Source organism: Haemaphysalis longicornis, unplaced genomic scaffold, assembly GCF_048455015.1.
Source record: "Haemaphysalis longicornis isolate Haplotype H1 unplaced genomic scaffold, Haemaphysalis longicornis Haplotype H1 scaffold_10, whole genome shotgun sequence".
Lineage (NCBI taxonomy): Eukaryota > Metazoa > Arthropoda > Arachnida > Ixodida > Ixodidae > Haemaphysalis > Haemaphysalis longicornis.
In genome coordinates this window covers 28,559,329-28,583,750 of record NW_027526204.1, presented here as the reverse complement: position 1 = coordinate 28,583,750, position 24,422 = coordinate 28,559,329, and the positions used below count along the sequence as shown (strand labels likewise).

The following is a 24,422-nucleotide window of genomic DNA, read 5'->3' as shown; positions in this document are numbered from 1 at the left end:
TGAAATGAAGGATTGAAACAACACCACGCAAGTGCGGCGTCCACAATTGTTTTTCCGAAAACTCCGTCTCGCGTATGGTTCGGCGATAGAAGGGCGGCTACACATTCCCTTTCGCAGCCTGACAACATAAAATTGTGTCCACAATCTCCCGCCTGAGTGTATCTCTTGATCTTACCAGAGTATTGGTTTTATAAACGAGGGATTCGCAGTTGCACCTGTCACACTGCACGGCCAAATTACTTGCGGCAGTCTCCAGCTTTTAAGGCTTTCATTAATACATCAGCCCGTCTGGCCGATGTAATAACGTCCGTAATACAGTGCGATCTCATAGACACAATTGACGAATTTGGGCATGTGGTGCCTGACCTTACGCGTTGTCTGTGCTGCGGCGCTAGCTATTTTTACCTCAATGACTTTGCACAAACCACAAAGTTTTAATGCTGCCCTATACAACAAAGCAACGTCAGATTTGCGCCAACATATTCTATCCAATGTGAGACGCCTCGAACATATTTCAATACAGCATGTCTTCTGTCATGCCTATCTCTTTTGTTGCCGTCGTCTTCACTCTGCACAACTGTCTTTAACATTTTTTCGCCACTAAGACTACCAAGTATTCGTGGTAACTACTTCCCTTTAACTGACAAACTTCGTTGGAAAAGCTTTCACCCATATGGTTAGAGTAGGATTTTGTGACCACTTACGAAGAGCATGGTTGCAAAATACTACGCTTGATTATCTTATCATGTGCTGAATTTTAAGGAAGTAACCGTTTCTGAGACATTTTGCGATTATACGCACATATGTGCGCATCAAATTTCATAAAGCTCAGAGCCCTCCAAGCGGTCACAAAATCTTGCTACCACCGTATCGACGAAAGCTTTTCAATCAAACTGGCCGGTTAAAGTGAACTGGTACCACGATTCTCTGCTAGTCTAAGTGGCAGAAAAAAGTGTTGATGACAATTTTGAACCGGAAAGATGGCACGAAGGAAGCGAGGTATGAGAGACGGCCAGCTGTGTCGAAATAGGTTCAAGGCGTCTCACACGGGCTAAAAAAAAACGTTGGGGCAAACTTGATGCTCCTGTGGTGTTTATGGTTCCATTAAAACTGGGTGGGTTGTGCAAGGTTGTTGAGAAAAAATAGAAGGCGGCGCCGCTGAAGGAACATGCGAGGTTAGGCACAAGCGCAAATTTGTCAATTGTGCCTAGGGTGCTGTCAGCGGGACTCCATTGGATTGCGGTCGTGTTACATCCTCGAAACGGGCCGAGGTATCAGTGAAAGAATAACATAGCGTAGATATGCGAGCCAGCAGGCATAACTGCGAAGCTCTTATTGAGGGCACATCTATTCTGTTAAGAACAGAAAGTACTTTCAGACGGAAGATTTTCGAAGCGTTTTCATTGTTTATCTTCGCTGGAAGGGGAATATGTTAGCTCTGCTTGTACTGCACGCACCACTAACTACGAAGCCCTCATTTAGAACCATTACCTGCTAGTCTAAGTAGCAGACAAAGGGTTGATGGCGATTTTGAACCGAAAAGATGGCAAGAAGAAATAAGCGAGGTATGCGAGACGACGAACTACGAATCCCCCATTACCAGGATTCTATTTTAAATTAAAAATACACTCAGTCGAAAGATTCTCGAGGCATTTTCAAAGTTGACCGGGCGCGAAAGGGAATGTGGTAGCTCTACTTTCATCGCCCGCACCACACGTATGTTGCAGTTTTTGGAACACTCCTCGTGAACGCCACACTTGCCACATGAAAGGTTTTTGAGATGTAGTACTGACCTTTCCCCTTTCCTTCTTTTGCATTAACGGTTTATGATACTTTACTTCTTTGTATGTTGTCACATAATGTTTGTAAACAGTTATCAGGGGGCACTCTTTACGTCAATTGTAGTGTCCTTTCTAGTTCGTCTTGTGGTATACCCGGCGTAATCTTACAAACGATGGATAACACTTGTGTGTGCGAATGCTCGGGGGGGGGGGGGGAGGAGGGTCTTTCCCCCTTTGGACGACTGAAGTCTGCACCGGACACTACTTATGCAGAGCACAAACAATGAACGGGGCCCTGTCACTCTTGGCACTTTTGCAAAGACATCTGGTATTAAGAGACCGCCCCTGCAATCGGGCTTCCGCGGCACGGTATCCCGATGGGAGCCGTAGCCCGTGGGAACTGTTGTGAAGCGGACTTCTCTTCTGGAGCTCCTCTGGCGATAGGGCCGACCACCGCTGCTAAAGGGAGCTGGCGCCAGCCATGACCGTGCTCTCCTTGATACGTCTAGAAGACCACTGGTCTCATAAGATTGTCCCCGGCACCAGAATGCAGTTGTCTGGTTTGCAGAAGTGTACGAAGCGAATTAACCGCTGTTTTCTCAAAATACTGTTGAAGCGACAGATAATTCCTGGGAGCTGCAAGGCCAAATTGTTTTACACGATAACAAAGAAAAAATAAGTAAGAAATGGTACACTCAATCAATTCTAAATGCTGCCTTATTGTGAATTGACCACTAAATATTTGCGATTTCTTATGTATTCGGATGATACAGAATTTAATAACGTATTTTTTGATCTGAAGAGACACCCGAAGGTATTTTAGTGAAACATGCGAAGAATTATTAAAAAAAGGTTACACCTAGTTACTCTAAACATAAAATCTTTCTCTTCTTAGTTTTGCTAATTCCGTACGCAAATAGGCAAGCTCTCTATGGTAAACCTTACTTCAAAAAGTTTGATGCATCGTGTAGAACTACGTAGTACTTGTTTCCAAATAAACAGCCGTCTTGAAGTGCCTGCCAGAGTCATTGTCAACATCTTTGGCTCCTTCAGGAACACGGGAGTGTCAGCGTGGTCTTGTTTCCGAAGAATAGCATGTAAGAAAGTCAAGAAAAACGCCTATTGTTTTCCTACAAGGCTCAAATGCTGCTGTTTCTGTGGCAGAGAATGATAGGTATATATGCGTAGCAGTGACCCAGCTGTGTCAGGTAACAAACACGTGTCAGCAATACAGACAGTGGTGAAACGGATGATGTCGTCCAGCGCTGGAAAGTTGTCGACTTCACTGAGCCTCATCTGGCTTTGTTTGCGTCTGCATTTGTCTGTAGCTGAAGAAAATGTAAGTGTTTGATGCGTATCCCAAAATTGTTATTTGTGCTTTTGTTGGTGTGCCCAATTTATGTGCGACCATGCGCCGAAATTGGCGTATGTTGGAAGCAAATAAACCAAGTAATAAGAGCTCACAACGGGGTGTCGCATGTACAGTAATTGAATACCCGCCTCCCTCTATAGGACGCCAGTGAGGTGATGCTGGCTGGGATTTGATTGCTCGGATGTTTTCCTGGGCGCCCTCTACGCTTTGGTAGCGCCATCAAAACGAAAGTGGATTCAATCAAGAGTCGTGGTTAACGCATAGATTACCTGTTAGCTTGGCTCCGAATTCCGCGGTGGTACTTCCAAGCTTTCCATTATGCGTGCCTAATTCAACGCAAGTGCCTAATAATGTCTTAAGCCGCGTAATTCTCCTAAACGTAGCTTTAACAGCCACAATTCAAACATTTTATAAGCAATGCATCCCAAAGGAAGTAAAGGTTTTGGGATGACGAAAGCACTTTCAATCCCGATAAGTGCTTCCTTGGTGCAATAGTTAACTTGCAATAGAACCGGCTTCAATAAAATGGACGATTTTCCGAAGGAATAAAAAAGTAGTCATAAACAAAGATTCCAAGAAAGGAGATCGCAACCGAATAATTTATTTCTACTATGCAACATGAGCGTTACATGTTTACTGAATGCCTGTGCCAAGGCTCCCGTTGGAGTCGCTGTGAGATAATCGCCCATTATGGGACTCCATTACAGCTATTTCATGACGGGAGGCACAGTGAGATAATTGCCCATTATGCGACGAAAGCACGCCCGTACAGCACTTTTCAAGAAACCATACCACTTTTGATTCAGGGAACGGCGGATGAGTATACATCTTGCATAGGAAAGGTAAGTAACGTGCCACGGATCGAGATAAGGAGAAGACCCGCCGCGGTGGCTCAGTGGCTAACGTGTTGCGCTGCTGAGCACGAGGTCGCGGGTTCGATTCCCGGCGGCGGCGGCCGCTTTTCTGATGGAGGCGAAAAGCAAAAACGCTCGTGTGTACGAGATTTCGGCGCACGTTAAAGATCCCTAGGTGGTCAAAATTAATCCGGAGCCCTCCACTACGGCGCGCCTCATCGCCTGCGTTGCGTCGGCGCGTTAAACCCTACAATCAATCAATCGAGATAAGGAGAAGTGCGAGTATTTTTTGCGTACCCGAAATCATCGCGCCTGCAGTTTCTTAGGGGTTCATCGTAGTCGCTTAACAGCATCTTGGATGACACACCAACTAGGTGTATTCGGGGGCGTAAGGGGTAAAATTAAAACGTCATTACTAGGATTAAACTAAAGGCCGTGAATCATGACGCAACCGGGACAAAATGTGTGTTTCTCTTCAATAAATCACAGTAGAGTAGGCAGATGTAAAACTACAAATTTTTAATAGTGCCTGTTCTGTGCGAGTAACTGTAGAGAGGAAACAGAACACGAAGAAATGAAAAAAATCCCTGGGAAAACTTGAGCCTGCTTACGTGTAAAAAAACTCTATGCAGAATTTCGCTATTGTATTAGGAAAGTGTATTATTTCGAAAGCAACATACTTTATTTCAAGCTATGTGTTCCGGTATATCTGCTGCAGGTCGGTCATTAATACGCCGTCTTATTGGTGGCATTGTCACCGGCAACAGAGCGATACGTTTTTATTGGTCGTGTTTTCTCTGTTACTGCGTCTAAAAGACTTGTCTACCGCCCTTGTTAACACTCCATGCAATCTGCTAGCGCAAGCATGTTTCTTCGACGTTTTTCTCGGTATTCCACAAAAGAATGGTGTATTCCTCAAGCCATGCTCCTTTTTTCGCTTGATACTATCGCCATAATGCCTCTCTCCGTAAGTTTCAGGGTTCCTTCTAGGTATTTACTTTGTTTACTTGAGGCTTATGACCAGTACCTATAAGGGGGACTGTTTCCATATTTTCGTCTTGTTCACTCTTCTAATGCCAATGTATCGGTTTTTAGCGTGATCATGCTTCAATAATTCTTTAATTACCAAGTGCAGATGTATTCTACACTCCTGTACGCATGTCTCTAACACGGATTTTTAAGTCGACGTCATAACGCAGTTACTAGGTCCGCCTTCAGTAAGCTAAAACCATGGTTGCGTGAAGGTGCGGGGGAGGAATGTTGGGCTCGCATTTCGCAGGAGTCTGGGTAGAATTACGGTAACGTAATTTTAGGTCTTTTTTCTTTTTTTAGGGAATGCAGTTCTTTCGCGCTAGAAACTCGGCTTTTCTTTCACATTTTTCCCTAAAGAAGCGTCGTAAATGTAAGATAACAACTTTTTACTAATTTTTATAATGAAAGCAATTGTTACTTATCAGCAATTCTTAGTCACAACGGTGTTTATTTCCAGGTATGTAAAATAGAAGGTTCTGCAATTCCATTTTATGTCATTTAGTAGGCCACAAGGGACCGCAAGGTCTTGTACAGGGAAGCGGTTAGTACTTATAATAGAACATGCACAAATGAAGTAGTGAGAACATATCTAAGTGAGTATTATAACCCTTGGTTCTACAACGTTAGCTACAGAGTTGGGGATATTTCATGAACTTTGACGTTTCCTTTTGATGACGGATAGTGTTACTACAAACTGTAATTGCCCAAATAACGGATGTTGGGTCTGCATGATTACAGTACAAATGTGTGACGATGCTCCAAACGTTATGAAATTATTGTTACGGTTCATAGCAAACGTATAATTTTGTAAAAAAGGGTAAGCACGTACGAAGTAACGAACGGACACACACTGCGCCGTGCAAGGCCGTTCTTTACTTTGTCCTTTTTTGCGCAATTATATTTTTTTTATGGAGTACCAACATGCCAGGATTGCGTAAATGAGTGCGTAATGCAAATGTAAACAGCTATATGTTTTGGGAACACCGACGCAGCCCTGCAGCGAGCCCTCAATTGGGCTCCAGACGGAGGCGCCCTCATTGCTGGGCTACGATAACGACATCTCTCTTGCATGGGTATGATTTTCCGTACCTTCAAAACGCTGGTCGGCCAGCGCCCGACACATCACATCATACCTCCTCCAACCCACGTGACGAATGAGATCACCATAAGAGCCCCATCACCACACGCGACCTCAAAGAGGATAACTCAACTGTGTGAAATATTGCATAAAGCAATGGCCCGCTAGGAGAACCTTGAGGGGCACGTGCTAATATTTACCGATAGTTCCGTGCTTCCAGACAAGGGGGCTGCGGCTGCAGCATCCATCGTGCCTGCCTTCGCTTCATCCAGGAAATGCTACCTGCCAATGGCCAGGAGCTCCACAATGGCCAAAATCGCGGGCCTTTACTTCGCTTCGGACAAAATTACGAGTGCGAGCAGAATATAATCAACGGGAAAGTAGCCATCCACTCAGATTCTAAGGCTGCTGTCCTGATGCTCGACCAGCCCCACCTCAGCTGTCTCAATGCACGAAGTGTCACCACCAAACTGCACAGCCTTGGCGCCGAAGGCCTTAGCTTCGATCTGCAGTCACTACCTGCTCGGGTAGGCGTCATGAAAATTGAAGAGGCTGACCACCTGCCCAAAGACGGCAAAAGTGACACAATGAGGCCCTTGACATCACGCGGTACCTTATCCGAAGGTACCTCCAAGCCATGCCAGTGACTTACCGTACTCACCTTCTTCGTCTGTGAATTGGCTGTCACCGCTTTGCGGAAAGAAATCACAGGCTTGGCGTCACTAGCTGACCCGCGTGCCCACACTGTTCTGTAAAAGAGACACTCGCGTATACGGTGTGTGAGTGGCACAACATTTGGAGGCTCGATCCGCGCACAGTGTCTAATGCGAAACTGGGCCTGCCCTCTAGTACCTCTTCAAACCTCTTTCTCCCGAAGTGTTACCCTATAAATGGCGAAAAAGCTCTCTGTGCCCTGCTGGACTTTTAAATGCATAGCATTTTAGTAACTCACAATGTCACGCGGCGTTGGCGTGCCTTGTCGTAGTCCGCATGCGCGTCTTGTCGTAGTCCGCATGCGCGTCTTGTCGTAGTCCGCAGGCGCGCCTTGTCGTAGTCCGCAGCGAGGATAAGTTTCCGGCGCCCGGTTTCGAACCCATGACGCCGCGGGCGGAACGCAAGGTGCCCGGCGCACTACCGACCGAGCCACGAAACCGACACAGATTTCGATGCACCGAACGCGCCTTATATCCTTCACTCATTTCTCGTTTGTTTCGAAAGCGCCACAAGTTGTCCCGCGCCTCCAAAAAATGGCGACACGGGTCCCGCGATCGAGAGATACGACTTGCCGGCGCACACCCTCGGAAATGCTGTGCATTTGATCGTGCCCCTCGCGAGGGGGATGTCTTTTTTAAAGGACACGGGAGTCTCGGACCGGCTATGACGCGGCAAGTGCTCTCCCTGGTGCGCGCCTTGTGAACCGTCATTTTATTCTCCAGTTGAATGTCTTGTTGGGCTATTTGGTGCATTCCGAATTACACAATATCCGCTAACTTAACATACAGAGGAAAGAAGACAAATAATGCCCAACTCAAAAGTATATATTTGCAGGCAAAGATCATGACTCAAATACGCTTCTAACAGATCAACCCGCCGCGGTGGCTCAGTGGCTAAAGCGTTGCGCTGCTGAGCACGAGGTCCCGGCCTCGATTCCCGACCGCGGCAGCCGCTTTTCTGATGGAGGCGAAAAGCAAAAACGCCCGCGTGTACGACATTTCGGCGCATGTTAAAGATCACCAGGTGGTCAAATATAATCCGGAGCCCCACACTACGGCGCGCCTCATCGCCTGCGTTGCGTCGGCGCGTAAAACCCCTAAAATCAATCAATCAGCCTCTAACAAATCATAACACCATAAGAGCAGATAGTAAAAGCAATGCAAGACCACAATACTAAGATGCCGCCTACCGCATGCTGTTTAAAGAACGAAATCCGTTCCTAAAAAGTGATAATCACGGTTTACTTTTGCACACCTTGCGATTTTTGTTGTATCAAGTACGCTTCTGAAAGCTCACGCACCACACAGTCACGGCTTCTCTCCATGATAATAGTTTCTGGAGGCGCGGCGTACAACCGCAATCACGGGAATGAATGGGCAAGTGTGACCCAGTGCCGTTCTTGATTGATAAATCGTGTTCTCTAAGGCCTTCATAATGCATCATGCACTTTGCGCAATGTATACCTTGTACATGTGAGTGGTAAACAATGCCAACTTTGCATCCCACATACTTCTTGGCATGTTTCTTCCCGAATGGATTAGGCTTCTTTTTTCCGCTGGAACGGCTGCACAAACTCACTATCTGGGGGAAGGTTTTGAGTTACCAAGAAAGCGTTGCAGAAGTATTAGAGACCCTCGTTAATTTGGGCGGCAGCTTGAACTTTACGCACAAAATACAAAAAAGGCATAACCTCAGGTTTTTAGACATTGACTTCTGCGGAGCAGAGAAACATGTGTGTTGGATGTTTCATCAACATGCGACCAACGGCCTCCTGCCCTATGAATCAGCTCACTCAATAACTAAAACGTGCGATTGCTTTGATGTGCTTGGAGTCCTCCATTGAAAAGTCCTGTACTCATCGTGTGCAAACCAGTTTTGACGCCCTTGTCTCCCGACTATTGGATTCCGGGTACCCTCGTTCATTACTGTCGGCTGTATCGGAGGCGTTGCTTCAAAAACTGAAGCGTAAGCGGGTTAAACCTCAGGTCACAGCCGAAAAGAACACGAGGCCTGAGCTGCTACCATATTCCCACAAAGTAGCTCACAACCTCAAGCGGGTCGCTACGAAATATTGGGTTCCCATGGTGTCTTCCGCTCCACGCAAGCTAAGTCGTTTGTCCAGCCGTATAAGCGAAAACAATAAGCCTAGTCCATGCGGGAAGAAACACGCCATGAAATATGTGGAATGCAAAGCTGGCATTGTTTACCTGGTTCCACTCAGATGTGACAAGGTGACGGTGGACAATGTATTAATAAACGCCTCCGAGCAGACACTTTTTCTATCAAGAACGTCACTAGGTCACACTCGCTCATTCATTGCCGTGATTGTGGTTGTATGCCACGCCTCAAAAAAACTATTACAATCGACAGAAGCCGTGACACTTAGTGTTGTATGACCTTTACTATCTACTTTTATGGCTTTACGTTATGTAAGAAGCCTATTGAGGGCATCTTTATTTCCTTCAGTAAATAGCTATAAGTTGCGCATTATTTGTCTTCCTTCCTCTGAATGTCCAGTTAGCGAAAATTTCGTAATTAATGTTAATCTCCCTTCCAATCATTTTTCCGTCTATTCTCTTCCTAGACTCACTATAGATTGGTCGGCATGACTTGACTGCGCTTCTGCGCAGCTCGCCTACCCTCCGACAATCAGTCGGCCGGCTGGCGGCGGGTTGTCGGAATTTTTTCGCTCAGTTCAAACTAAGCCGTGACGTGATTTTGGTCTCGAAGAACGTGCCTTTACATTATTATTTTCTAGAGTGTATCAAGGTTAGTATAGTCTACGAAGTGAAAGTGGCTTCACATATGCCCACAAACGAGGGTTCGTTGAACGGTACGTTAGTAGAAACACTAAGGCCAAATAAAGGCGCGAAAAGAGTCAAGAAAGAGTAGATAGGTAATAAGAAATCAAAGCCAACCAAAACGTTTTTTGAAAGGCGTTAAACCATGATTCGGAAAGCACGTTTTGCGCTCGGTAAACATGAAGAATGTAGTCGGCAGACGTAAGATATCCGTTGGAAATCGGGAGACCCTTACTGCACAAACGTAACTTAAGAAATAGTTATTTGAGTGCTGGGATTGCTTAAACCAGAAAAAAATAAACTTTTGATAAAAGCCTCTTCTTCCGTACCACACAATGCATTCCCATTTGGCTATGTGGAGAACCAAACTAAGATATGCTTGTTTTAATTGGCGTGTACAGCAGTCTGTAGCATTGACGCACATGTGGCATGATGTAGGCAAGCGGAACCAGCTATGTCAACAAAGTCATATTTTCCGATTTCCGAGGAACTGTGGCTTTGGTAGATAGTGTGTATGATTTTTTTCAAGTACCTACCTGACTGGTTTCCTGTTTTGAACGCTTGTGTGTGTTTGATTGAATTTTGCGGTATCTGTGCTTGTCGTAAGATTAGAATATTCTCTATTTTGTCCGATTCCAAAGGGGTACTGCAAAGTGTGCGAGCAGCCCTGCGCCGTCCTTTCGACCAACTGCTGACAGCAATTCCACTATTCTTTCACTAGGCTGCCATGACGGGTGATGATATTTTGTTTTGAATGGCTACCAAATCACTGTAAACTCGGAATGTTTTGGCTGATTCAGCTGACCGGACACGCCATTACAGTTAGAGCGCCACCTGGATACCGCTCTCAAGAACCGATTTCGGTAGGGTGCTTCGTCAGTTCACGAGTGAGACAACCACTAGTCCGTGGAATACACCAGACTTTGTGGATCCGCGTCTCCAAAACAAGGACCCTCTACTCCAGCTCCGTCTTCCGTGTGAGCTGTCTCGATCACAGTCTACGTTTCTTCCTGGACTTTTCTTGGGAGTGGCCATGGCGAAAGTGTTTTGCTTCCTCGACAGGATAGCCAGTCGCGCCCACTGTCGCGCCTGCGGGGTTGTAGAGAAAATGGAGCATTTGATTTATCGTTTTTAATTTTCATCAGGAAGACGCGTGCTGGCCGCCAAACGCAGCCGATTGGACGATCAAATGTCGACCCTACAGACTATCTAGCATATCGATCGCTACTAGCGAATTCACAGAAGGTCAACAAACGCCGTCCTATTTTACTGAACACCACAAGCTTATATCAAAGACTATTGGCGGCGAGGCCCACCACTGGAGAGGCCGGCGCTGCGATCGTTTTGACGTCACTTGTAGGATCACCGTTCCTATCTTGCTGCGTAGTTGGCTTGCAGCGCGTGACACTTCTCTTAGGAAACGCGTTCTAAAAAAATTTTCGTGTTAATTTCCTTCGTTTGAAGTTAATTGCGTCAAGCGACCTAATGGTGACTGTAAACCGTATCAACTGTGGTAGATTATCCGCAAACACCATGAGCGTGGTGGTTGTATCACGCATGCGACCGAAGCGTAAGCAGCGGCTTGTTTCCCCGATCAACAATGTGAACTACGATGATCACCGAGTGAAGTTTCTAGATTTCCCTTGCTTGCAAGAAATGTATAAAGCAGGAAGTCGTAAAGCGTTAACTGCTCGCAGAAGCACACGCGCCCGCCGTGCCGGCCCGCACTCGCCGACGGTGCGGGTCGAACCGACGCAGGTCGCGGCAGCAAGAACTAGTCGCCGCTTTTTAAAATCACACAAGTCGTTGAAAGGATGTTCCAGATTGGTGAAGTGGATGTTAGTGTGATGAAAAATTCTGATAGGTAGTGTCATCAGCTGTGGTTTTCAAAGCGATGTTTAAATATCTCCCGCGATTTACGCCGACCGGCCGCGGAGGTCGGTCCCGGCAGCGCCGGCCTGTTCACGCACGGTGCGGCGAGCGGCCGAGGTATGGCAATGCTTGCACGCAAGAATCGGCCGAGGCCGTGCAGGTATCTTGATCGTCGATCACTTCAACGAAAATCACCGCGCTTACAGAGTTAACAGCGAGGTGAAACGTTCTGTGAGGGACTGTCAGTCGCAACTCTAACGGCGATGAAATATCTGCTGCAACGCCAAACACAAAGTTCCCGACATCCGATCACGTGCAACCGAAGCCGGCTGCGAGCTGTTGGCGAAAGCCTTCCCGTTGCGCACGCGCATGTTGACTTTGGGTTCCTGTAATTTCTTTGAGGCCTCCAACACTCGGTTCTCCTATTCTAGATATCCCCATTACCCGAAATCATTAACGACGTGTTTCGCTTCGTACGCAGCCTCGCCTTCTGTGAGCACTCGTGAGTTTCGAAATTGATGCTTGACGAATGCCGGCTTACTGTATACATACAAAACACGCTGCAATTATACATTACCACGCCGAGCACCTAATGAAAACTAAATATAGCCTTGTCCGAACCCGCTCGAAGGCGTTAAAAATTCGGGTTCGTACCGTTCACACATTGCGGACAAGTCCCGAAAAGTAAACATCAGCCGTGCGGAGTACACGCTACGGCAGTGATAGTTAATCAAATCCGGGCATGACTATAAAAACATCGTAGGGGAAATAACCACTGAATAAGCCAAACTGCAGACCATAACAATACTTTTAAGCATGTGCGGGGAAGCAATCTGATGACCGTTCTCGCGTCATTCATTTATCGGGCTTATTAATAAGAGCAGTTCGCGCGGTGAGATCATGACTGAGCGACGCGTTTCCGTCGCGGTTACAAGGTGTTTGCTTGCACACAGAAGTCCCGTCACAAGTATTTCATAATGAATTTACAGCGTACTTCTCTCGGCATCAGTTGCATCGTCCTTTGCGTTAGCTGGCTGGTATGTAGGAGCTGTGGGTCGCGATGGTAGCAGCTACCTAAACGCGGCGGTGTCGCCGGGAACAAGTGAATCGCTGATTGCTTGCCCGAATTATTTGGTTTACAGACAACGTTCTTGGTAATTTGCATCAAATCAACAAGGAGCGCGCCAGGCGGTGGCCACCACAACAACAACAAAAAAAAAACACGCTTCCGCGTACACACGGAAAATGGGTTGTAGCAGACGACAACACGATTCGGCGTCGTACAAGTGACGTCACTCGTAGGTGGCGCCACGGTATGTCCTAGAGGCCAATAGTGCGCATAAAGGGACTAAATTGCGTACGCGTCCCATAATTTATTTCTTCCTTCTTGCCTGCCTTCTCTCATCTAATACACACTGCCTTCCCCAGTAATCATCATCATCATCAGCCTGTATGCGTCCACTTGTTCTTTTTGGCGCTCTTTGCCCCAGCTGGCCTTGCGCCAAAAAATCCAACCATCATCTGTCTGCGCCCACTGCAGGGCAAAAGCCTTTGCCATAAATCTCCAATTATTCAAGTCCTGTGCTAACTGCGACCAATTTAACCCCGCAAGATTCTTGATGTCATGTACACATATAACGTTTTGCCGCTCCTTCCCACGCTTGGCTCCTCTAAGGATCTACTCTGTTACCCTTAGTGAACAACAGTATCTTGCCTTCGCATTAAATGCCCTGCCCACACTGATTTCTTCTTAAGTTCTATTAATATATGCACAACACGCGTTTGTTCTCTGACCCACCCCGCTCTACTCTCTTTTTGCCCCTTAACGTTAGACCTATCATCTTCCGGTCCTTTGCTTGCTGCGTCACCCTCAATTTAAGTTGAATCTATTTAGTGAACCTCCGAGTTTCTGCCGCGTAATTGAGTACCGGTAAGATGCAGCTCTTACATATACACTTTCCCTTACAGGGACAATGGTAGGCTACCATTATTATCTGGGAATACCGTCCGAATGCACTCCACTCTATTTTTATCCTCCTAATTATTTCTGCCTCATGGCTGGGATCCGGTGTCACCCCATGGCCTAAACAGATATATTTGCTTACCGTTGCCGCAGCCTCGCCACTATATCAAGCACCTATGCTCTCCCGAGACTATTGAGAATTACTTCAGTTTTCTGCATAATAATTTTCATGCCCGCGATTCTACTCTGCTTGTGCAGTGCAGTATTCATGCTTTGCAATTCGTCCCCCGAGTTACTTGGCAAAGCAACGTCATAATGTTAATAAGGTATTCTCCGTGAACCCTCACGCCCGCCTGTTCCAAATCCAATGTTCTGAATACCTCTTGTAAACAAGCTGTGAATAACATTGAAGAGATTGTGCCTCCTTGTCTGGCGCCATTCATTATAGGTATGTTACTCCTCTTCTTGTGAATTGGAGCATTAAGCACCTCCTTAATCAGTAGCCTTCTCCTTATGGAGGAGGATACCACTCGGCCCTTGCCAAGTGCCGAGTAGCAAACTCGGCTCTACGCCTCGATAACCTCCCAGTTTTTTCCTCGTTTTTTCATCGTTCTCCTTGTTTGCTTCACCATGTAGTGTTCTTGTACTGTGATGTTTCAGCGAAATCTCCGACACATTAAAGAAAGAAATCAATGAACGAGTGCTCTGAAGCACTTGGTGTATTGTTGTTGTAGTTGCAAGTTCTGATCCCCAACGAGACTTGCTTTTTTATTTGACTTTGTCGTACCGAATGCGATTTTTTTTGTTATGGAATTCACAATTTTACTCTGCAATTTTCAGTGCTCCACCTGCGAGTAGGTATAATGCCTGCAGACTTAAACTGACGCGCTGGCGAGTTCTTGTGGGTGTTGTGTTAACATAAGCACGGACTGCTTGCGGGCACAGTGCCGAAACATCCGACTCTCCTTCTGGTGCTTCCAGTCCTCTTGCGACGCTGGCATGAGCTCCAAAGGTGGGGGCAAATTGTCTCCCAGTTGAGCTACACGGTGGGCGTTCGGCCGCTGCCTATCTATCAGGGGGGTGAACGTCACGATTCTAAGTGGTACTGGCAGTCTCATCCATCGGAGTTTACAGCCGACAACATTGCAGACGATGCCGATTCCTGATATATCAAGAATGCCCAACCAACATCGTCAGATGCCATCCATCTTTGTGTACAGAACGAAAACCGAAACCAGTTTGAATTCCAATCGTGAACATCGTCCTACCACTTATCAAAACGAATACGCCCCACTCCTGTTAGTTGTTGCCGGCACCGCTAATGTAGCATGGCAGGTTCTTTTCTTACTGACTTTATAAAATAAATATCGCCTGATCAAACGGATGAACGATGAAAATTGTGTTTGTTTAAGCCAGTTTACTCAGTGTAACAAAATAAACAGTACTTGTACAAAGTCACGTTACTGTCCTTCTCTTGTAACCTAGCATACTCGTCATGCTGGTCCGTGGGACACGGTGAGCTGGAGTGCGTGAAATTGCTGCATAAGATAGGTGCTGTAAACTTTTTAAAAGACGACAGTCCTTTTTGGACTACTTAAGCGGGGATATTTCCGGATCTCTGCATGTCTATCCCTTAACTCTGCCACCTGGCTATACGTAATGCACATGTTGAAGGGTATGTTGATCTAGGCACAGCCATTTCGGAACATCTAACTTTGGTGGCAATGCTGATACTTGTCAACGTTGTTGAGCCGACACGAACCATATGAGGGAATACATCCATACACAAGTAAAAGTTTTTGTGTTATTTTATTGCAAATAAACGAACGTGAGGTTTAATAACATACGCCCACAAAAATAGAATTCGGTCAAAAGAAGGCCAAAGGCAACAGTAACTAAAGGTTCCCATAATGGCAGGTGCAACGCAGGTGGAGTAAAGTCGCGTGGAGGAGGGTACCTGAATTCACGCGCGTCTCCGCCATAAAGCGGCCCTGGCATTGAGGCTCCCAGCGTGGTGCAATGGCACATAGTAAAGTAAATTCATGAGGAAAACGCTAGTTTATATGGGGAGGAACGACACGGGAGAGAAAGAATCGCAGGTGAGCGAGAAAGAGAACAGATGCTTTTGATTAGCAGGGCGTAAGAAAACTGTCATCTGTCGATGACATTTGCAACAAACTCAACAATCTGCTCGGGAAACGATCTGCTCGGCCTAGCTAGCGAAGGGTGGAAGTTGCATGCCGCAAGTAATTTATATTTGTATTTTGAAGCTCGGTTAAAATTTTACATTAGGGCTTATTTTACGCAAATGTTTTGGTAAAGATGAGGCTTATGGTTTCGCGTAAAAAACTCGATTACGCCATGAGAGCAGGGGCAATTTGGGCACGGTGAAAGAACCATGCTTTCGCGCTGATATAATTCGGTGCCCTGCTAAGCTAATGGAGAAGCGCTTGATGGCTTTCGAAAGCATATTCGTAGGAATCCTGGTACGGCTTGTTTTATATGTAACAATGTAGACGAGTTAAGCACAGAATATAGACGAAGGGCGATAGAGGACAGCAGAAAGTTTGTCTAAATTTCATGCTCTGCGCTTCTACAATTGAAAAAAAAAACGTGTTGCCGTAATCATTTATATAATACCTTTTCTAGCTCTGCCGATTCTTCTGATATTTAATTTTTCATCATATTGAGGGCCCCAGAACACGCGTTTTGTGGGCACCCCTGATACTAATGGTCCCAGTACACACTATGTCATTCCTGTTACCTACGTTACCGACAAATGAACTACAGAATTACAATTCCGCATGTGGAAATCCTTAGATAGGCGAGTGACATCTCATCATCATTGGCGACCTTTACTTACTGTTAGATAGTTTCCTAAGAACGCACTATGTTGTGTAATGAGGCGCCTTGTGTTACGGCCTGTTGTGAGTGTCATTTAATAGCCCTCTAAACCCTATGAGTTGCCCTACTGTGCACTGTCGCCACTGGGAAGTTTTTGTCCCTCAAGTGCTCCATCCTGTTTTTTTGCAGATCGCTGTGACTGCTTTTTTATTTTTTAGAGGATCCTTACAAATGCATACGCCGCTCAAAAGCCGCAAAGAGGAGTACGCACTTAACCACATGTCCACTTGCTGGCCAATCAGCTGCATGCCAGCTGTGCAGCATGCAGGCATGTCGGGTCCTGTTGTAACTGTTTAAACAACTGGGGACGGAAACGAATGGTCCAAAGAGTGAGCGAATGAATCTTCTAGTGAAACCCGGCTGCATAAGTACTACTTACAAGCGGGACTAGGGGACAGGGCAAGGCAACCTAAATTTTTTGTGGGCGAACGCGAAAGCAGCGGCATCCATGAAGCCGACAGTGGTTACAATTTGGCAGATTTTATTTGCTAGCAGCATTCAGTACTTTACCACGGGCTAGCGTGCTTCCCTTCCTTCACTCCGATAATTTAAAGCTAAAACAGGTTTTTAATGCCGTTGGTTTATGATGTTTACAAGTTACGCTACATGGACGCAGAGTGCTACTTCGGAGAATAAAAATAAACTGATCAAGCAAGAATCCAACACCATGATACATCATTACACAAACTTCAGAAGTTTTTATTTGAAACGAAAAATACGCTGTCATGTTGCTGGATTTCCGTAGGACACGGAAAGCATTGTGTGAATGTGTTTAGTCGCCTGGTAAAGTTCCCAGCATATCCAGTTATTCGGCGCGGCTTGATTAGATGTATGTTTTAATTGTTTTGTTTCAGAGTGATGTATTCTGGGGTGAAAGCAGTGTATGTTCCGATTGCGTTTATGCCAGCCATTGCTGCCTGGACTCTACAAACGGTAGAGGGTGTGCTAAGCTAGCGGAAATAGGACAACGCTGCTCCGAAAAGAAATCTTCTGAAGACTACGTGTACACAAGCCATTGTCCTTGTACGAAAGGTAAGATTCTGCATTCTCGTAAGCAATTTAAGATGATTTGATTGATTGATTGTAGGGTTTGACGCGCCGACGCAACGCAGGCGATGAGGCGCGCTTTAGTGGAGGGCTCCGGAATAATTTTGACCATCTTGGAATCTCTAACGTGCGCCGAAATCTCGTACACACGGGCGATTTTGCTTTTCGCCTCCATCAGAAAAGCGGCAGCCGCGGCCGGGAAACGAACCCGCGACCTTCTGCTCAGCAGCGCAACGCCTTAACCACTGAGCAACCACGGCGGGTATTTAAGACGATTTAACATAAGACAAAACATGGCTTAAAAAATTACGGGCTCTTTAGGCGTCTCTCTATTGTTACTTTGAATGCAGTCAAACAACACGTTTTCTTAAAGGGGAAGGATACAGAAGGCAATAGGTTCGTTCTAAGACTCATGCAGGACCGAAAAGGTTCTCCCAAATGTTCTCCCCAAACTTCAAGGGGTTTGGCGTCTGCTCGGGAAGATTGGAAAGTACCGGCAGTAAGCAGTAAACCAAATGTAATAGACGGTGTTGCTTGCGGGCAACTTCGCTATGACGCCTCCAAATCAGCAGCAGGTTTGCGGGCCGGCCACTAAACAGAATAAATGGGTAATGATGGGGATCCCAATATCGGCTAACTGCGAACTGGCCGTTCAAGGAGTAGCTCGTTTCATGGTTCCATGGAGCACCTCGTTCTCTACTGTACACACTAATCCCACTCAGACGGATGTAGATGTTTTTTTCGCAAGATCCGCGCGGCATCCCAAATAAAACGGTACAGGGGTTGATCAGGTGCCAGTTTTGGAAAGTCCTGAATTCTGATCGTTTTCTGCGCCTCTTAAGCGTGCTACAAGCAAAATATCACCACGGCTTCTGTTTTCTTCGCGAATCAAGATAAATATCAGCTGGGCGATGCAAATACGAACCTATGCACCTAATTCCTAGAAATCAGTGTACAATTCTTGCACCTGCGCTCTTATTATCATCATTCCTTTTCCTGATATGCGCAATTATTTCTTACATGAGTTGAGGCCCTGTTCTCTAATTCAACCCTGTCCCACTTCGGCAAAAGGGATTTCTTTTTGTCGTACCTGGAGCACCTTGAGGTGCCACCTTTTGTTTTCGCATTTTTTATGTACCTTCCTGGACCGCCGTCTTAACTTGCTAATTTACAGTTACCATATTTACCATAAATATTCATTCGCCCCCTGTTTAAGTTAGGCAACGCAATGTTGGTGCCGCCATAAGATTAGGTGGAAAACATGCCGTGGGGGCTCAGTTGGTAAGTCGTTGCCCTGCTATTCCTGAGGACGGACTCGGGTTCGATTCGCGGCCGCGGAAGCCGTTTTCCTGAAGGAAGCAGAAAACAAGAACGCCTGGATCAAGATTGTGGCACACGTTTGGGATCTTAAGTTGTCTAAATTGTTCTGGAGACTTACACTTCGGCGCGCCTCGCAGCCCGCTTGTAGGTTCGGCGCATGATCACCGAAAATTTATATTTTTTGATCTTCTGTTGGAGACACGATTTGGTGCGATTGCCTAAGCTACGGGCACGGCTGTCGACCGTGCCTGCCGAGCATACAACTGCCACGGCCGCTCGATAGAAAAAAAGACCGGCCTGCGGAACGCACGTCGGCAATGGGCGAGCGCGTGACCGCGGATTTTCCAGTTGCGCGCAGCTACTTTGGGGCCGAGCGCTCCACATTGGTGACGGCTTACGGGGTCACAATTGGGAGCGCTTTCGGAGTGGCCAGGATCATCCCGCATGAAACCTGCTTCAACCAACGCCCTATGTCGCGTATATTGAAAGTAATGCTATTACCGGCGACCAGAAAGATGACTCTACAATCTCTAAAAACGTGATATCGTGGAATGCCTTCAGTAAATGGTAATCTTGGTTTAGGATGCCTGCGATGACGCTGGCGCTTCAGCACCAGTTCAACGGGAAGGCAGTTCTCGTGAAAATGGCTGTACAGCCTGGTGCAATGCGTATTTGGGTTTTAAAATTTATTTAGTTGTATGCTCTGACACGGCCGTTCGATGGTAACAACGTGCTTGCTTCCATCGATCGGCCATGGCTTTGAAATGAAACTATGACTACTGGCATTTTTTCCGCTAAATTATTTGAAGCTATCCTTCAGTGCCGTTTAATACCAGACGTGTTTTAAACTTGTCCAACGTAGTTTGTTGCCTAGGGGCTAAAGCTGTCTCACCGTGCAAGTTATTATGGCTCCAAAATCCAAATATTATGTCTCAACAATCATATTTAAAAAAAACGTTTTCGTGTAGCACGACCTTCCGTACGGTTGTGGAAAACCAGAGCGCGGTGGAAAACAAGGCACTGTGTTTCGTTTAAAGTGACGACGAGAGGCTTGCTTGGTTAGACGTTGAAATTGACGATATGAAACAGCTACAAGGGCGCGGATGGAGGGTCCAATCATAAATACGCATGAAACAATCAACATTTCAAAAACGACTGTGGTCACTAGAGTGCATACATTTTCGGTAAAGTCACTCAAATGGAAAATTCCAAAAAGGATTTCATTTGCTCATAGAAACAGTTAGACCCCCCACATACATACACACGCGCAAATATATACATATACATATGTATGTATGTATGTGTAGCGAATCAGAATAGGAAATGAGGGGCTCGTTGAAAGTAAGACAGAAATAAGCGTTGGCAGTCAAGAAAACCAAGAAAAGAAAATGGGAGAATGTGGTAGGTAATTGAAACAGATAAAGAATATGGGAAGAAAGAAAGAAACTGGAGAAAAAATTCCCACCAGTTGGGATCCAAACCTACGACCTCCAGAATACCGGTCTGGTGCGATAACCACTACGCTTCCGGCGGGGCTATATTTCCCCTCCACTTTATGGGTATTTATGTTAGGTATTTTTGATTCCTGCGCTTCGGGGTGGTAGCCAGCGCCACTCTGACTACTCGAGGTGAAGGGGACATTCTTTTTAACCCCCGGGCCGTGACTCGAGTGTCTACGACATGTCGAGAGTGGTCGACCAGGGTTTAACCCTCGTAAGCTCCCTATGGCACCAAGACTGCCAGAACAAAGGCCCTCGCTATGCATGTAGCGAATGAGAATAAGAAATGAGGGGCCCGTTGAAAGTAAGACAGAAATAAGGGTTGGCAGTCAAGAAAACATTCTTTCTTTCTTTCTTTGCAAGTCCACTTCCCAATTCCACTTTCTTTCTTTATTTCCAAATTCTTTATCTGTTTCAATTACCTACCATATCCTCCCCTTTGCTTTCCGAAGTTTTCTTGACTGCCAACCCTTATTTCTGTCTTACTTTCAATGAGCCCCTCATTTCCTATTCTGATTCGCTACACGCATAGCGAGGGCCTCTGTTCTGGCAGTCTTGGTGCCATAGGGAGCTTAACAGGATTCAACGATGGTCGACCACTCGCGACATGTCGTAGACACTTGAGTCACGGCCCGGGGGTTAAAAAGAAGGTCCCCTTCACCCCAAGTAGTCAGAGTGGCGCTGGCTACCACCCCCAAGCGTAGGAAACAAAAATACTTAACATAAATACCGAGAAAGTGGCGGGAAATATAGCCCCGCCGGTAGCGTAGTGGTTATCGCACCAGGCCGGTATTCTGGGGGTCGTGGGTTCAGATTCCACCTAGCGGGCATTTTTGCTCCACTTTCTTTCTTTCTTTCCAAATTCTTTATCTGTTTCAATTACCTACCACATCCTCCCCTTTGCTTTCCAAGGTTTTCTTGACCGCCAACCCTTATTTCTGTCTTACTTTCAACGAGCCCCTCATTTCCTATTCTGATTCGCTACATGCATAGCGAGGGCCTCTGTTCTGGCAGTCTTGGGGCCATAGGGAGCTTGTGGGAACGCGACCTAAGCGCGTTCCCTTTGGTTCGGCTTCGCCACACCGCTTGCTCCTCGCGGGAATTTGCTCGGCAAGACGTCGGCGAGGAGGATCTACCTCCTCGCCGTAGGAGTGTCTTTAAGCTGGCGAGCACGCGCGGGAGGCAAGCTGCGCGCGGGCAGTCGGAGATCGGGAAGCGAGGCGTCAGGACGCGCCTGGTGATCTCCTTCCTTGGAAGGTCGGGCAAAAAGGAGGGCGACAAGGGCTGCCATCGGCGTCCCAGCGAGGCAAACGCGAGCGCGCTGAGGCGCCCCCGGAGATGACTGTTGTCGCGGTGAGTAAAACCTCTCGATTCCCTTACTTTGCCCGGGCGAGGAACTAGATCCTCGCCGTCAACCAGCTAGCCTGCATGCTCTTTGAATGTTTATTATCCTGTAATAAATGTCAATGAGCGAAAACACTTGTCGCTTCCTTTGTTTCGTCGAGCCACGGCCCGCCGCGGCTGGCGCGGTACAGCGCGCAGCCGCGGGGTGGGGGCAGATAGCTTGCTAGCTGGGCGAAACGAGAGGACGAAGACGGATTGGTGTCTCTCGTCGCCGGTTTGGCTATTGCAGGGAAAACTAAACCAAACTACTTTAACCCCTCTAAAAACCCCACAAGCTTAAGAGGGTTGAACGCATGTCGACCACTCGCGACATGTCGTAGACGCTCCTGTCACGGCCCGGGGGTTAAAAAGAAGGTCCCCTTCACCCCGAGTAGTCAGAGTGGCACTGGCTACCACCCCCAAGCGCAGGAAACACCAATACCAAACATAAATACCCAGAAAGTGGCAGGAAATATAGCCCCGCCGGTAGCGTAGTGGTTATCGCACCAGACCGGTATTCTGGGGGTCGTGGGTTGAGATCCCACCTAGCGGGGATTTTTTCTCCGCTTTCTTTCTTTTTTTCCAAATTCTTTATCTGTTTCAATTACCTACCACCTCCTCCCCTTGGCTTTCCGAGGTTTTCTTGACCGCTAATCCTTATTTCTGTCTTACTTTCAACGAGCCCCTCATTTCCTATTCTTATTCGCTACATGCATAGCGAGGGCCTCTGTTCTGGCAGTCTTGGTGCCATAGGGAGCTTAAGAGGGTTTAACGCTGGTAGACCACTCGCGACATGTCGTAGACAATTGAGTCACGGCCCGGGGTTTAAAAAGAAGGTCCCCTTCACCCCGAGTAGTCAGAGTGGCCCTGGCTACCACCCCCAAGCGCAGGAAACAAAAATACCTAACATAAATACCCGAAAAGTGGCGGGAAATATAGCCCCGCCGGTAGCGTTGTGGTTATCGCACCAGACCGGTATTCTGGAGGTCGTGGGTTCAGATCCCACCTAGCGGGCATTTTTCTCCACTTTTTTTCTTTCTTTCCAAATTCTTTATCTGTTTCAATTACCTTCCACATCCTCCCCTTTGCTTTCCGAGGTTTTCTTGACTGCCAACCCTTATTTCTGCCTTACTTTCAACGAGCCCCTAATTTCCTATTCTGATTAGCTACATGCATAGCCAGGGCCTCTGTTCTGGCAGTCTTGGTGCCATAGGGAGCTTGAGAGGGTTCAACGCTGGTCGACCACTCGCGACATGTCGTAGACACTCCAGTCACGGCCCGGGGGTTAAAAAGAAGGTCCCCTTCTCCCCCAGTAGTCAGAGTGGCGCTGGGTACCACCCCAAAGCGCAGGAAACAAAAATACTTAACATAAATACCCAGAAAGTGGAGGGGAAATATAGCCCCGCCGGTAGCATAGTGGTTATCGCACCAGACCAATATTCTGGAGGTCGTGGGTTCAGATCCCACCTAGCGGGGGTTTTTTCTCCACTTTCTTTCTTTCTTTCCAAATTCTTTGTCTGTTTCAATTACGTACCACATCCTCCCCTTTGCTTTCCGAGGTTTTCTTGACTGCCAACCCTTACTTCTGTCTTACTTTCAACGAGCCCCTCATTTCCTATTCTGATTCGCTACATACATAGCGAGGGCCTCTGTTCTGGATCTCTTGGGGCCATAGGGAGCGTAAGAGGGTTCAAGGCTGGTCGACCACTCTCGACATGTCGTAGACACTCCAGTCACGGCCCGGGGGTTAAAAAGCTTCACCCCGAGTAGTCAGAGTGGCGCTGGGTACCACCCCAAAGCGCAGGAAACAAAAATACTTAACATAAATACCCAGAAAGTGGAGGGGAAATATAGCCCCGCCGGTAGCATAGTGGTTATCGCACCAGACCAATATTCTGGAGGTCGTGGGTTCAGATCCCACCTAGCGGGCGTTTTTTCTCCACTTTCTTTCTTTCTTTCCAAATTCTTTGTCTGTTTCAATTACGGAGCACATCCTCCCCTTTGCTTTCCGAGGTTTTCTTGAGTGCCAACCCTTATTTCTGTCGTACTTTCAACGAGCCGCTCTTTTCCTATTCTGATTCGTTACATGCATATCGAGGGCCTCTGTTCTGGCAGTCTTGGGGCCATAGGGAGCGTAAGAGGGTTCAAGGCTGGTCGACCACTCTCGACATGTCGTAGACACTCGAGTCACGGCCCGGGGGTTAAAAAGAAGGTCCCCTTCACCCCGAGTCGTCAGAGTGCCGCTGGCTACCACCCCCAAGCGCAGGAAAAAAAATACTTAACATAAATACCCAGAAAGTGGAGGGGAAATATAGCTCTGCCGGTAGCGTAGTAGTTATCGCACCGGATCGGTATACTGGAGGTCGTGGGTTGGGATCCCTCCTGGCGCGCATTTTTTCTCCACTGTCTTTCTTTTTTTCCACATTATTTATTTGTTTCAATTACCTACCACATCCTCCCCTTTGCTTGCCGAGGTTTTCTTGACTGCCAACCCTTTTTTCTGTCTTACTTTCAACGAGCCCCTCTTTTCCTATTCTGTTTCGCTACATGCATAGCGAGGGCCTCTGTTGTGGCAGTCTTAGGGCCATAGGGAGCTTAAGAGGGCTTAGCGCTGGTCGACCACTCGCGACATGTCGTAGACACTCCGGTCACGGCCCGGGGGTTAACAAGAAGGTCCCCTTCACCCCGAGTAGTCATAGTGGCGCTGGCTAACACCCCCAAGCGCAGGAAACTAAAATTCCTAACATAAATACCCAGAAAGTGGATGGGAAATATAGCTCTGCCGGTAGCGTAGTAGTTATC

The 24,422-nt window shown here is 47.0% G+C and overlaps 1 long non-coding RNA gene and 2 other non-coding genes across 3 annotated transcripts in view; all 3 read left to right on the top strand.

Annotated features, from left to right (window-relative positions):
• Positions 1-2,985: 2,985 nt before the first annotated feature.
• LOC144157669 (uncharacterized) overlaps positions 2,986-24,422 on the top strand; it is a 58,715-nt gene continuing 37,278 nt past the window's right edge. The window contains exons 1-2 of the long non-coding RNA XR_013319814.1: positions 2,986-3,120; positions 17,226-17,403. This is a non-coding gene — a long non-coding RNA (uncharacterized LOC144157669). The remainder of the gene's footprint in view (positions 3,121-17,225; positions 17,404-24,422) is intronic.
• Positions 23,023-23,095, top strand: Trnai-aau (transfer RNA isoleucine (anticodon AAU)). Its single transcript has one exon. It is a non-coding gene; the product is annotated as a tRNA-Ile (tRNA).
• On the top strand, positions 23,477-23,549 carry Trnai-aau (transfer RNA isoleucine (anticodon AAU)). Its single transcript has one exon. It is a non-coding gene; the product is annotated as a tRNA-Ile (tRNA).